This window comes from Salarias fasciatus, assembly GCF_902148845.1.
Source record: "Salarias fasciatus chromosome 23 unlocalized genomic scaffold, fSalaFa1.1 super_scaffold_20, whole genome shotgun sequence".
Lineage (NCBI taxonomy): Eukaryota > Metazoa > Chordata > Actinopteri > Blenniiformes > Blenniidae > Salarias > Salarias fasciatus.
Window position 1 is genome coordinate 1,151,525 of NW_021941230.1, and position 11,894 is coordinate 1,163,418.

Sequence of the window (11,894 nt, forward strand, 5' to 3'; positions counted from 1 at the left end):
TAACCACACCACAATCACACCACAATCGCACCATAACTGCACCATAACCGCACCACAATTGAGCCACAACCACACCACAACTCTGCTGCAATTGCACCACAACCACACCACAATCGCACCACAACCGTGCTGCAATCGCACCGTATCCACACCACAACCACACCATAATCGCACCATAATCGCACCACAACTGTGCTGCATTCGCACTATCCTCATAAGCCAGCCCCGCCCACTCCTCATCCACCCCTGGGTTGTGGAGCCGAGGAGGGTCTGGGGACGAGGCAATACAAAGAGAATGTGACTGATGAGCCAATCAGCGTTGCCGCTTTCCGTTTTCAGATTTTTTTGGTGAATTCTGGTGGCAAAACAGGAGTAGCTTCTTCCAGAACAGACATGATGAACACTAACCATCGTCTGAAAGATACAATAAGTAAAGTTATCGCCAAATTACCAAGAATTACAAGCATCAAGCACGAGCAGGAGTCTAACAGAAAAGGGCATTTTCGCATGTCTTTACATGTTGAGAAGCTAACGCATTTTGATGACGTATTTGTTTTGAATTGCGGTGGCCGACGGGTGGAAACAGGAACGATACAAAACCAAAAACTCACAAACACATAAAACACATGCAAGAACGAAATGCTGCAAGAGAAAAACGCTGCACTTCTGTTGTGGATTGAATTTGCAGCGTTTTTCTCTTGCAGGTGTTTAGGGGTTTTGTGTGTGTTTTTTATATATTTGCAGCATTTTTCGTTTGCATTTGTTTTAAAATTGAAATTGTCATTTGAAAGTGTTATAAATGCATTAAAAAAGCTGAAACTGTAGAATATGCCTTTTTTAAAGGTTTCTATTTTTTAAAAAAAGTTAAAAAGGCTAAAATCTTCATCCTAAATTGCTACAAATGGCTAAAATAGTTCAAAACACAAATGATTAAAACAGTATTTAAATCAAAGCTTCATCTGTAGTGAAGAGCTGGTGATGTCATCGCTCTACTTCCATATATGGTCATGAGAGTCACACGACTCCACAGTGACTCAGCAGTAAAAAAGAACAAAAAAAAGTTTCTAATTTGGACAAAACTGCTCTCAAATCTCACAATTTTTGGCAAATGTTTGAAAAAAATGATCAATTCTGACAGTAAAATTAGTTCTCCTTCAGTCTGTGAGGTTTTCCAAACAGTCAGACTTTTATTTTAGACTCTAGAGGGCTCAGTTTTTGAAAAACGCAGACATTTTTCCTTTCTCGTGCTATTACAAGTGACAGCAGAAATCGGCAGAGGCCACAACATTTCTCTGTCATGAAAATGGACAGTTATTTTGAAATTTCCCCCACATATGTTACATCATCTTGTTCAGAAGGATCTTGTGATTCTTCACATGTACTCTGTTTGTCGATAGGAGTCACGATTTAGCTACACTTGCCACTTGTTTGAGGCGGTTTTTCAATTTGTGAACAGTTTTTTCCCAATATAGCGGATGGGGACAGGAGCAAGGCAGAATTTGGGAATCAAACTTTGACGGCTAATGAAATCCACACCGTGTGACTTATTACAAAGTTGTTGGAAGCTTTTGTAAGAGAAAATTCTCCTCTATCTTTTAGTGGTAATTTAATCTCTATGACAAACACTCTTGGATAAAAACATGTTTTCTTGAGGACCAAATTAGAGCAAAAATCTTATTTTGAAAGTCAATTGCAGACTTCCTGTTGGATTTAGATCAGGGGTGTCAATGAGTGATTTTTAGATTGTGATGAGACAAACAAACGGGCGAGCATTGGTTTGATCGCTCTATGAAATTCCTACGGGCCGTGGCGGTCATTTTAGTGCATCTAGGTGGCGTTCGAGAGCAGATTTTGACAGTGTTGGAATTATTTTTTTTAATAGTTTATGAAATTTGCCATCAGTCATGATGTTTGTGCCAAATTTGGTGAGTTTTAGAGCATTTTTAAATGCTGAAATTCGGAATTGTTAGTGTTTATGTGAAATTCTGCAAATTGTCAAAACAGCTGAATTAAAGCTGAAAAACTACCACAGATGGCTAAAATTTTTAAAACAGCACATTTCAATTCATGAATATACATTTAAAGAAACCAAAATAAGTGTTTTATTGTTGAATGAGTTTAGAATTTTATTTTGAAAGTGATAGAAGTGTCTGTTTTGATTTAAACGGTCACAGAATCCAGGTACTGTCCTTCCTGTTGACCTTTGACCTCTGATATATGACACCTGAAGACAGACTGAGACTTTTCTGAGACATTTCATTCGAGAGAAGATTGTAAAGGACTGAAGTTGATCGACAGCCTGTGTTTCAAATGGACCGATCAATAAACTGTTAGAGAACCAGAGTCAGGAAGCAACTTCATGAGGGAAGAATACCAGGAGTAACAGTTAGCGAAGTACTGATACTGAATACCGATACCAGGAGTAGCAGGTATGTACCGATACGGGTACTGATACCAGTACTAACCTTTAGCTACTTACTGATGCCAAGTACCGATAGAAGTACAAACCCTTACCTATGTACCAATACCAAGTACCGATACCAGTGCTAACCATTAGCGATGTACAGATACCAAGTGCTGATACCAAGAGTAACAATTTACTACTTACCAATACCGAGTACTAATACCAAAATGAGAAGTTGGTACTCCAGAACGGTACTTGACTGATACCAGTTCTGATACCAATACAAACCTTTAGCTACTTGACAAAACAGTACCAATACCAGTACTGATACCAGTATGAGCCTTTAGCTACTTGAAAAAAACAAGTTCCAACACCATTACTGATACCAGTACCGATACCAGTACTAACATTCAGCTGCTTGATTATAGCAAGTACCGATACCAAGTACCGATATTGAGTACTGACACTTGTGCGATACTGAGTCCGAAATTAGTACCGATTTGAGTACCGATACCAAGGATTGAGACCAGTACTGACAATACTGATACAGAGTACCAATACCAAGTACCAGTACCAATATCGATATCAATTGCTGATACCATTACCAATAGTAACCTTTAGCTTTGTACAGATACTGTGTACTGATTCCAACAGTAACAATTTACTCCACACAATACCGAGTTCTGATACCAAGGTGAGAAGTTAGCCATTCACCGATACCGAGAACCAATACCAGTTCTGATACCAATACGAAGGTTTTAGCTACTTGAAAAAAACTAAGTACCAACACCAGTACCGATACCAGTACTAACATTTAGCTGCTTGATTATACCAAGTACCGATATTGAGTACTGACACCTGTGCGATACTGATTCTGAAATTAGCACCGATACCAAGTATTGAGACGAGTGTGATACAGAGTACCAATACCATGTACCGATACCAGTATCAATATCAATTGTTGGCACTATTACCTACCAGTACTAACCTACTCTCCATTGTCTTTAATAACCTCCATTCTGTCCATCTCTGCCTCTCTGCCGTCTCCGACCCGACACTGGTACCGACATTAGTCTAATCCTTCCCCAGCCTTTGAGCCAGGGGTTTTGGGGTTTGGGTTTCTCACCCTCCAGGCAGTACAGGCCTGTATTCTCCAGCAGCTGCTGTTTCCAGAGGATTAATCACTGGGCTCTTGGAGTGTCTTCATTCATTACTGCAGTTAATCCCGGCCGGTCGCCGTGGTGACGCCTCGGCCTTTGTTGCAGGGGGATTACATCATCAGCGGTCGCCGGGCGGATTTCATTCTTATCGCCGCCGAGAGGAGTCGACTCAAATTGACCCATTAGAGAGAGAACCGAGCGGCGGAGTGTGTGTGTGTGTGTGTGTGTGTGTGTGTGTGTGTGTGTGTGTGTGTGTGTGTGTCGGGGGGACGGGGTGGCCTTGAAACAGACACTAATCCAACAGAATAAAAAAAAGTTTTAGCAGCTTTTTAATTCCCATCAGTCACCAAATGCAGGGATGAATCATATATTAGCATCTATATCAGTATTGATCTGGTATTGGTGTTGGTATCGGTCCAGTATTGGTCATTTCTTAATATGTTAGTATTGACTAATATACTGTTCTATTGGCAGATTTTTTTCTTAAATCAAGATAATTTTACTTTGGAATTAGTAAAAAAAAAAAAAAAATCTGCCAATAGAACAAGTGAAAATGTTCTTGATTTCAGAGAATTTCTCTTAAATCAAGCTTTTCTGTCTTGATCAAATAAAATATTTAATCAAGTAAAATGCGACATTTTCACTCAAAACAAGTAAAAAAAACTTGCTCAGATTTGGAGTTTTTGCAGTGCAATGTAAACGTGGTTTAAACATGACCTAAATTTTACGTAAACACAGCGTAAACACAACAAAACATTATGACAATGCGAAAACATGCCATAAACATTTTGTCAACGTTACTTAAACAAAACTTAAATATGTTGTAAAAGGCATAAATATGTAAAAATGGTGTTAAAATACTGTAAACAAAGCAGAAACATGATGTAACCATGGCGTAAATATTGTGTAAACAGTCGAATATCTACATTTTGCTTCAGTCTGTTATATATCTATATTTATATGTTATATATCTAAATCTATGACACATCTATATATAGTGTATATCTATTGTATATCTGTATTTTTTCAGTCTGTTATGTATAGATCTATCTATTTTCTATCAAAATATTCTCCAGTGTATTATACATCTGCATCTATTATACATTTATTATATATATATATATATATATATATATATATATATATATATATATATATATATATATGTATATATATATATATATATATATATATATATATATATATATATATGTATATATATATATATATATATATATATATATATATATATATATATATATATATATATATATATATATGTTTCCTCACAGTGTCCAAGAACTTTTTATTTATATTTTATCAATATTTTTATGAATGTTCTCATTCATAAAAAGGTTCTTCATTGTGGGAATCAAAGAACCGGTTCTCTTGAAGAACTGATTCTTGGTTCCCATATCAAGTGTGATAAATCTTTTGAGACTGAAGAAGCTTTTTATGAATAAAAACTTTGTAAAATCTGAATAAGAAGTCATCTGAGACTGTGAGGAAATATAGATATATCATAGATAGAGGTGGATGTATAATAGATAGATGTTCCAGAGTTTCGGGATTCCTGCTGGTGTGAAGTGAAGGTCACAAGGGACGACCTTGAAAAGCGATCATTTCTCACATTTCTCCACCCGCCGGCTGAGAGGAGAGAGAAGAGGAAGAGGAGGAGGAGGAAGGGGGAATCATCTCCCTTTTCCTCCTCCCCTCCCCCGCTCCAGGATATATTTAGATCATTTAAACACACTGTAGATTCTCACGACGTCAATGTCAGTGTTTTTGTCGTTTCCATGGAAACAGACATCATTTCAGAATGCAGAAGTTTTCTGAAAGTTTTTTTCTGGTTTTTCACCTGAGTGGTCGTCATGGAAATGCGATCAAAGTCGTCAAACCTGGCGGACAACGTTAGCTGTTTGTTTGACTTGTGCGTCAGGCTAGCTACATTTTTTTTTCTGTAGTTCTGCCGTTTCCATGGGAACAGATGTCATTTCCACACCATAAACCCAATTCCTTTCTATCTTTTCAAAGGAAGTGTGTTTTATTCGGGGGGTAACACTAAGAAACAAACTCCACAGAGCCTGCCTTGTCCCCCCCCCCCCCCCCCCCACCCACCACCACCACTTCCATATAAGGACATGTGTAACTGTGACGTTGATTGACAGCTGGGACGACTGACCTCCCTCTGAGGGTCAGCGTTCACTCTGGAGTCCATCAATCACTGTTCTCACTCATTAAGTCGGAAAAAGACAAGAGGAGTGGAGAGGGGGGAGGAGGAAATTAAAAAAGAACAAATAAAACAAAAAAAAACTAACAATATAACCTAATAGAACCTAAACAAAATAAAAAAAATATTACTACTAATAATAATGATAATAATAACAAGACAGAGTTTAAATATATCATAATATAACAATAAAAAATTAAAAATAATAAGCAAATACAGCAGAAGATAATTTGACACCATGAGCATTAAATAAAAAAATAAAAAAAACTTGACTCCACAGCTGCAGCCTTTAAAGGGTGTTTTCAAAGTTTGAATCATCAACAATTAAAAAAATAAGGTAATTTGGCCTGAGGATAAATGCAAGAATAATCACCAGACTGGAAAAGTTTAGGAGATTCACTCGTGAACTGGAAAAGTCTGACTTATGAGAGGAAAAAGTAAAAACATCTTAAAATTAGACAAATTTCACTTGCTGTATCTGCAATTTTTGTGTACTTATTTCAAAAAGTATCTGAAATTAAGACAAATTTCAATTGTATCTTTAAATTTTTTTATTTCAAAATAAAAGTATCTTGAATTATGATACTTTTCATTTGTTCTATAGGTGAGTTTTTTGTTATTTCAACTTAAAAGTATCTCTATTTATCTTGATGAAATATTTTTAAGTGAATTTAATCCTTCTTTAAAAACTTCAGGTCAGAGTGGTTTTTTTTAAACAGTGTAGATATTTTTGGTTTTTACTGTCAGCTTGTTGGTGACGCTACGCTCTGATGGTGAAAACATTCATTCTCTAGAGATGTGTTGGTCCCGTTACCATGATGACAGATGATGTCATCCTGTTGTCATCCTTCCTGGTGAAATATGAAGCCTTGGTTTTGCCGCCATGTTTCCTGGTGAATGATGTCATCACTCAGGGGCACAATGACAACTTTATAAAAAGTTGTGTGTGTGTGTTTTTTTTTAACGGGAACAGAGTTGGTGTGTTTTCAAAAAAGTTGTGATTTCATTCTAACAAGACTGGAGATTTCCTCCTTGGAAAAGCAGGAAAATGCAACTTTTTGGAAACAGTGCCGGTCCATGTCTGTTGAAAAAAAAGAAATATGCAACTTTTTGTAAATACCACCAATCCATCTCCATTGAAATGAGGAGGAAACACAAATGTTGCAACTTCACTGAAATGGGAGAAAAGGTAACTTTTTGAAAATGCTGCATCTACATTAAAAAATGGCGGAAAACACAACTTTTTGAAAACATTAAAACTCTGTCAAAGTTCAAATGGGGGGGGGGGGCAACTTTTTGAAATTGTTGCAACTCCATCTCCTTGGAAAAGGTCAACAATTCAGCTTTTTGAAAATTCTCATTTGAAATTCTGAACAGGCAACTTTTCCAAAACAGCCACTCTGTCTCCATGGAAACAAGAGAAAACACAACTTTTAGAAAATGCTGCAAAACCTTATTCTTGTTTTTCCTCATATCCTCTGAATTTCAAAAGCACCTCGACATTTCCAACATCCGGCGCCGGCGTGAAATCCTCCTGACAGTCTGAAACGTCCCACATTAGCCACGGCACCCGAACGCCTCACAAAGCGCTGCAGCTCCGGGCGCGGATTTCAACAGTGATTCAGTCAGCGTACAAAAACATCCGCCGTCCATTCAACAAAGTCGCCTTAATTAAAAAGCAGCGCTGTGTAGGAATGACAGGCTGGGAGGAACCTGCCTTTAACACTCGGCACAGCGGAGGTTTGAGGAAGTGCTCAGATCGGTGACGCTTTTAAATGGTGGCAGTTTTTACGGTTTATTACACGGTGGTGTTATTGATTGGGAATCGACTGAATTGAAGAGATCGTGTTGTCTTTAAAGGAATATTTAGGGGAATTGTTTCATATTCAAGGGAATATTTAAGGGAATGTTTCCATAGTTAAGGTGATATTTCAGAGAATTGTTTCATCCTTAAGGGAATAGTTAAGTGAATTGTTTCATCCTAAATAGAATATTTAAGGGGTTGTTTAATCTGTAAGGGAATATTTAAGGGAATTATTTCATCCTCAATGGTGCATTCACACAGGACGCGTCGCGGGCGTCGTCGACGCTTGGGACGCCTCGAAGCTGACGCTTGTGACGCTTTAAACACGACGCTTGACACCGGGTGGTCACAAAGCTCGCGACGCTCTTGACGTGCGTCAGCTTATTGGCGTCCTGGAGGCTGATTTCTGTTTCCAGCTATGGCGGATCGCATCAGGAGAGCAGCTTGGCTTTATTTGTTAAATAAAGCTGGACCGCGTCGTCGTCGGAAAAGTGGCTATTGGCTGCTCTGCTCCTCTCTGCTCTGACTGCAGCGGGGAGCGCTGCTGAGACTGACCGCTTGTGAGCGCTTTGGGACGGGGGAGGGGCTCACGCAGCACCCGCTGCTCATTGACGACAGCAACGAGACGTCCTGTCACGTCTCCAGAGCACCAGAGAAGGTTGCTAGATTTGTCGCTAGTTGCTTTTGACAAAAAAAAAAAGTCACCAAGAGGCTTTGGAAAGTCGCCAGATTTAGCGAGAAAGTCGTCAAGTTAGCAACACTGGCCGGCCCGCATCGGTGCTCGGATCACTCGTAGTGACGTAGCACCGGAGGGATCGTCTCTGATTGGTTGACGCTCAGCGGCAGCGCGTCGAAAGTTCAGTTTTCCCAACTCTCAAAAAGCGACGCTCCTGACGCCGGGGACGAGCGTCGTGGGCGTCGACGCTCGAAACGCTCGAAAAGCGACGCTCATGACGCTCCTGATGCGCCGCCCCACCGCCCGCCGCTCCACGACGCTCGTCCACCATAGACTTTGCATAGAAAAGCGCCGCTCACGACGCTTGCGACGCGTCCGGTGTGAATGCACCATAAGAGAATATTTAAGGGAATTGCTTTATCTTAATATTTAAGGAAACCATTTTTCACACCTTTAAGGGAATCATTTCTAGACTTTAAGGGAATCGTTTGTCTTTAAGGGAATTTTTTTCTAGACTTCAATTGCTTGTCTCGTATTTAAGGGAATTTTGTCAATTTTAAGGGAATTGTCTGTCTTTAAGGGAATCATCTCTAGACTTTAAGGGAATCGTTTTTCTCATTTTTAGAGGAATCATTTCATCTTCAAAGTAATCGATTCTTCGCTTTATGGGAATCATTTTGTTTCATGTTTAAGGGAATCATTTTGGGAATAGTTAATCTCATATTTAAGGGAATTGTGTCATTTTTAAGGAAACGGTTAAGATTAAGGAATCGTGAATAAACATCAATAAATCAATCAATCAATGAAGGAATCGTTGCATTAAATCAATATTGGTCAACATTTGCAGCAACTTTAGCAAGATCAGGCATTCCAATGATCCATATTGTAAATGTTTGCTCTGAAACATCATTCCTGAAAAATCTGGTGCTTTATTTTGGCGGGGCTCAGACCCGTCGAGACTATCTAGCTAAAAATGACTATTAATGTTAGCGCTGATATTGGTACTGGTATCAGAAGGAAATATCGGTAGTCGGTATCGGTACATTTATCATACCAGTAGTGGTATTGGTATTTTTTTGTTTGTTATCAGTACTGTGTATAGGGATATTTATTGTACCAGTAGTGGTATTGGTATTTCGTATTTCATATTGGTACTCTGTATCGGTTTTGGTATCAGCAATGGTATAGGCACTGCTATTTTGTGTTTGGTATCAGTACTTATCGGTATTGGTGTCTGTACTTGTTATTGGTACTAATATTGCTACTCAGTATTGGCACCAGTATCAGTACCCTATCGTTATTGGTACTGACATCATTAGAAAGTATAGGTACAGGTATCTGTACTCTGTATCGGTACAGGTATCAGTACTTTGTATCAGTACTCTGTATTGGTACAGGTATCGTACTGGTACTAGTATTGGTATTTTTTTGGTATCAGTACTCTTCTGGTGCTCGCCCTTTCCATCCATGGTATTTTTTTTCACTCCAGTACCTTTTCATATTCTTTTTCTATCTGAAGGTGTAGAACTCAAACTCCCGTTGCTACGAGGATAAAAACAAACCCAGTGATCCTTTTTAAAATTGACGTTCCGTCGCGGCGACGCGGTCACCGTCTCATCTCTCCCGTTGCCGTGGCGACCCCAGCCTCTCCGCCACCTCTTCAACTCCTTGAGAAATAGATTTTTCTCGCCTCCTTGAAGTTCGGTTCACGACCCGGCGGAGAACCACAGAGTCCCGATGAACTCTCTGTGGGTGGCTCTCCGGCCACACACACACACACACACACACACACACACACACACACACACACACACACAGAATCCCAGTGAAAACATCATGAAATATTCAGGGAGCCTCGCTGTGGTTCAGCTTCCACCTGCCTCAGCTGTTTCTCCTCTCCTGCCTCCTGCATGAAGATGAGCGCACGTACATGCACGTGGGCTCAGTGCCCCCCTGAATCCCCCCGAGGAGCCGCGGATCAGAGTGTTGCCTCCTGCTTTCATCAACCGCCGCGCCTGTAAATAACCGGAGTGAGCAAGGAAAAGCAGACTCTGCAGGAAGGAAGATTCTTTATGGAAATTAGAGGAACAGAGTTTATATATAGAGGCGGACAGATACTGAGTACCGATACCAGGACTGACCTTTAACTATGTATTGATACTGAATATGGTCTTACTTATGTACTGATACTTAGTACCAGTACCAGTAATAAGCTTTAATTATGTACTAATGCCAGTGGTTTAAGGTCATGTACCAATACCAAGTACCGATACCACCACTGAACTTTAGCTATATACCAATATGAATAATGATACTAGTACTCATCCTCAATTCTGTACCGATATCGATTACCGATGCTTAGTACCAATACCAGTACTGAACTTTACCAGTATACTGGTACCGATACTGACACTGATCTTCAGTTATGTATCGATATTGGTATAAGTACTGATACCAATACTAACATTTAGTTATGTACCGATACAATACTGACTTTTAGTGATGTGACGATACTGAGTTACGATACCAATACTGACTTTTAGTCATGTACAATAACAAGTACCAAGACTGGTACCGACCTTCAGTTATGAAAACATACCAAGTGCCGATGCCAATACTGAACTTTACCTATATACTGATACCAAGTAACAATACTAGTATTGATCTTTAGTTATGTACTGTTACGACCAGCTCGCTTAGGAGAGGGGTGAAGGAAGTAACATAAGTCGGGGCTCGTCCGGGAACCATTTCCGTTAAAGGAGACCCGGACATTAAGTTGTTTATCTATTAAAAGTAAGACTTCTTGTGTTTTGTAAAATTGCATCATTTGATTTGAAAAGTTTCTTGGCGGTTTTCTCATTTGATTTAATTATTAAGTGCAAAAAGGATGATTTAAAGGAAATAGCTGTCCACTTAAATGTCTCTTTTGATAAAAAAAAAGTTTTGAAGAGAGATTTAATGGCTCTCGTCATTGGCCGCCCCCTGCACAGTGCACAGGCAACTCCGATACTAAAGAAATGCTTCACAACTGTAGTGAGAACAGAGGCTGCCTTGTTAGCTGGCGCGTGTGTGCCGATAGTGGCAGACTCTGAGTGTCGTCTAGAGGACTTAGCTATGCGCCATTCTGCTTTTCAGGGTGCTCGTCCCCCACATTCTGAAAAACTGCAGGAGTTTCCCTTGGCACTGAGCCACCTGTCATCTGACCAGCAGTGTGACGTCAGCGGCCCAATAGACAGTTTCACGTGGTTGTCCGGCGTCAGGCCCACTCGAACACATGCGGTTAAACTTGAGGTTAACCACCCAGTCCTGCTTTACCAGTGTACTCCAGCATTTTTGAGAACCACAACTATTCCAAAGGTGATCCCTACTGATAATCAAACAGAACCAGCACTAACCAACCGGCCACACAGAATGCACAGGCAATTCAACAAAACTCAGTCCAAACACACAGATCGGTTTTCTACTGCCGAGCCAGACAAGCGAGGAGCGACAGGTCACTGATTAGACCATAGATTGTAAATAAATGGATAGACCTTTCGTGACGTCACCCATAGAGTTCACAACCGCCGTTCTGAAGACTTTACCGAGTCCTGCAGGACGTCTCCACATTGAATATTTGA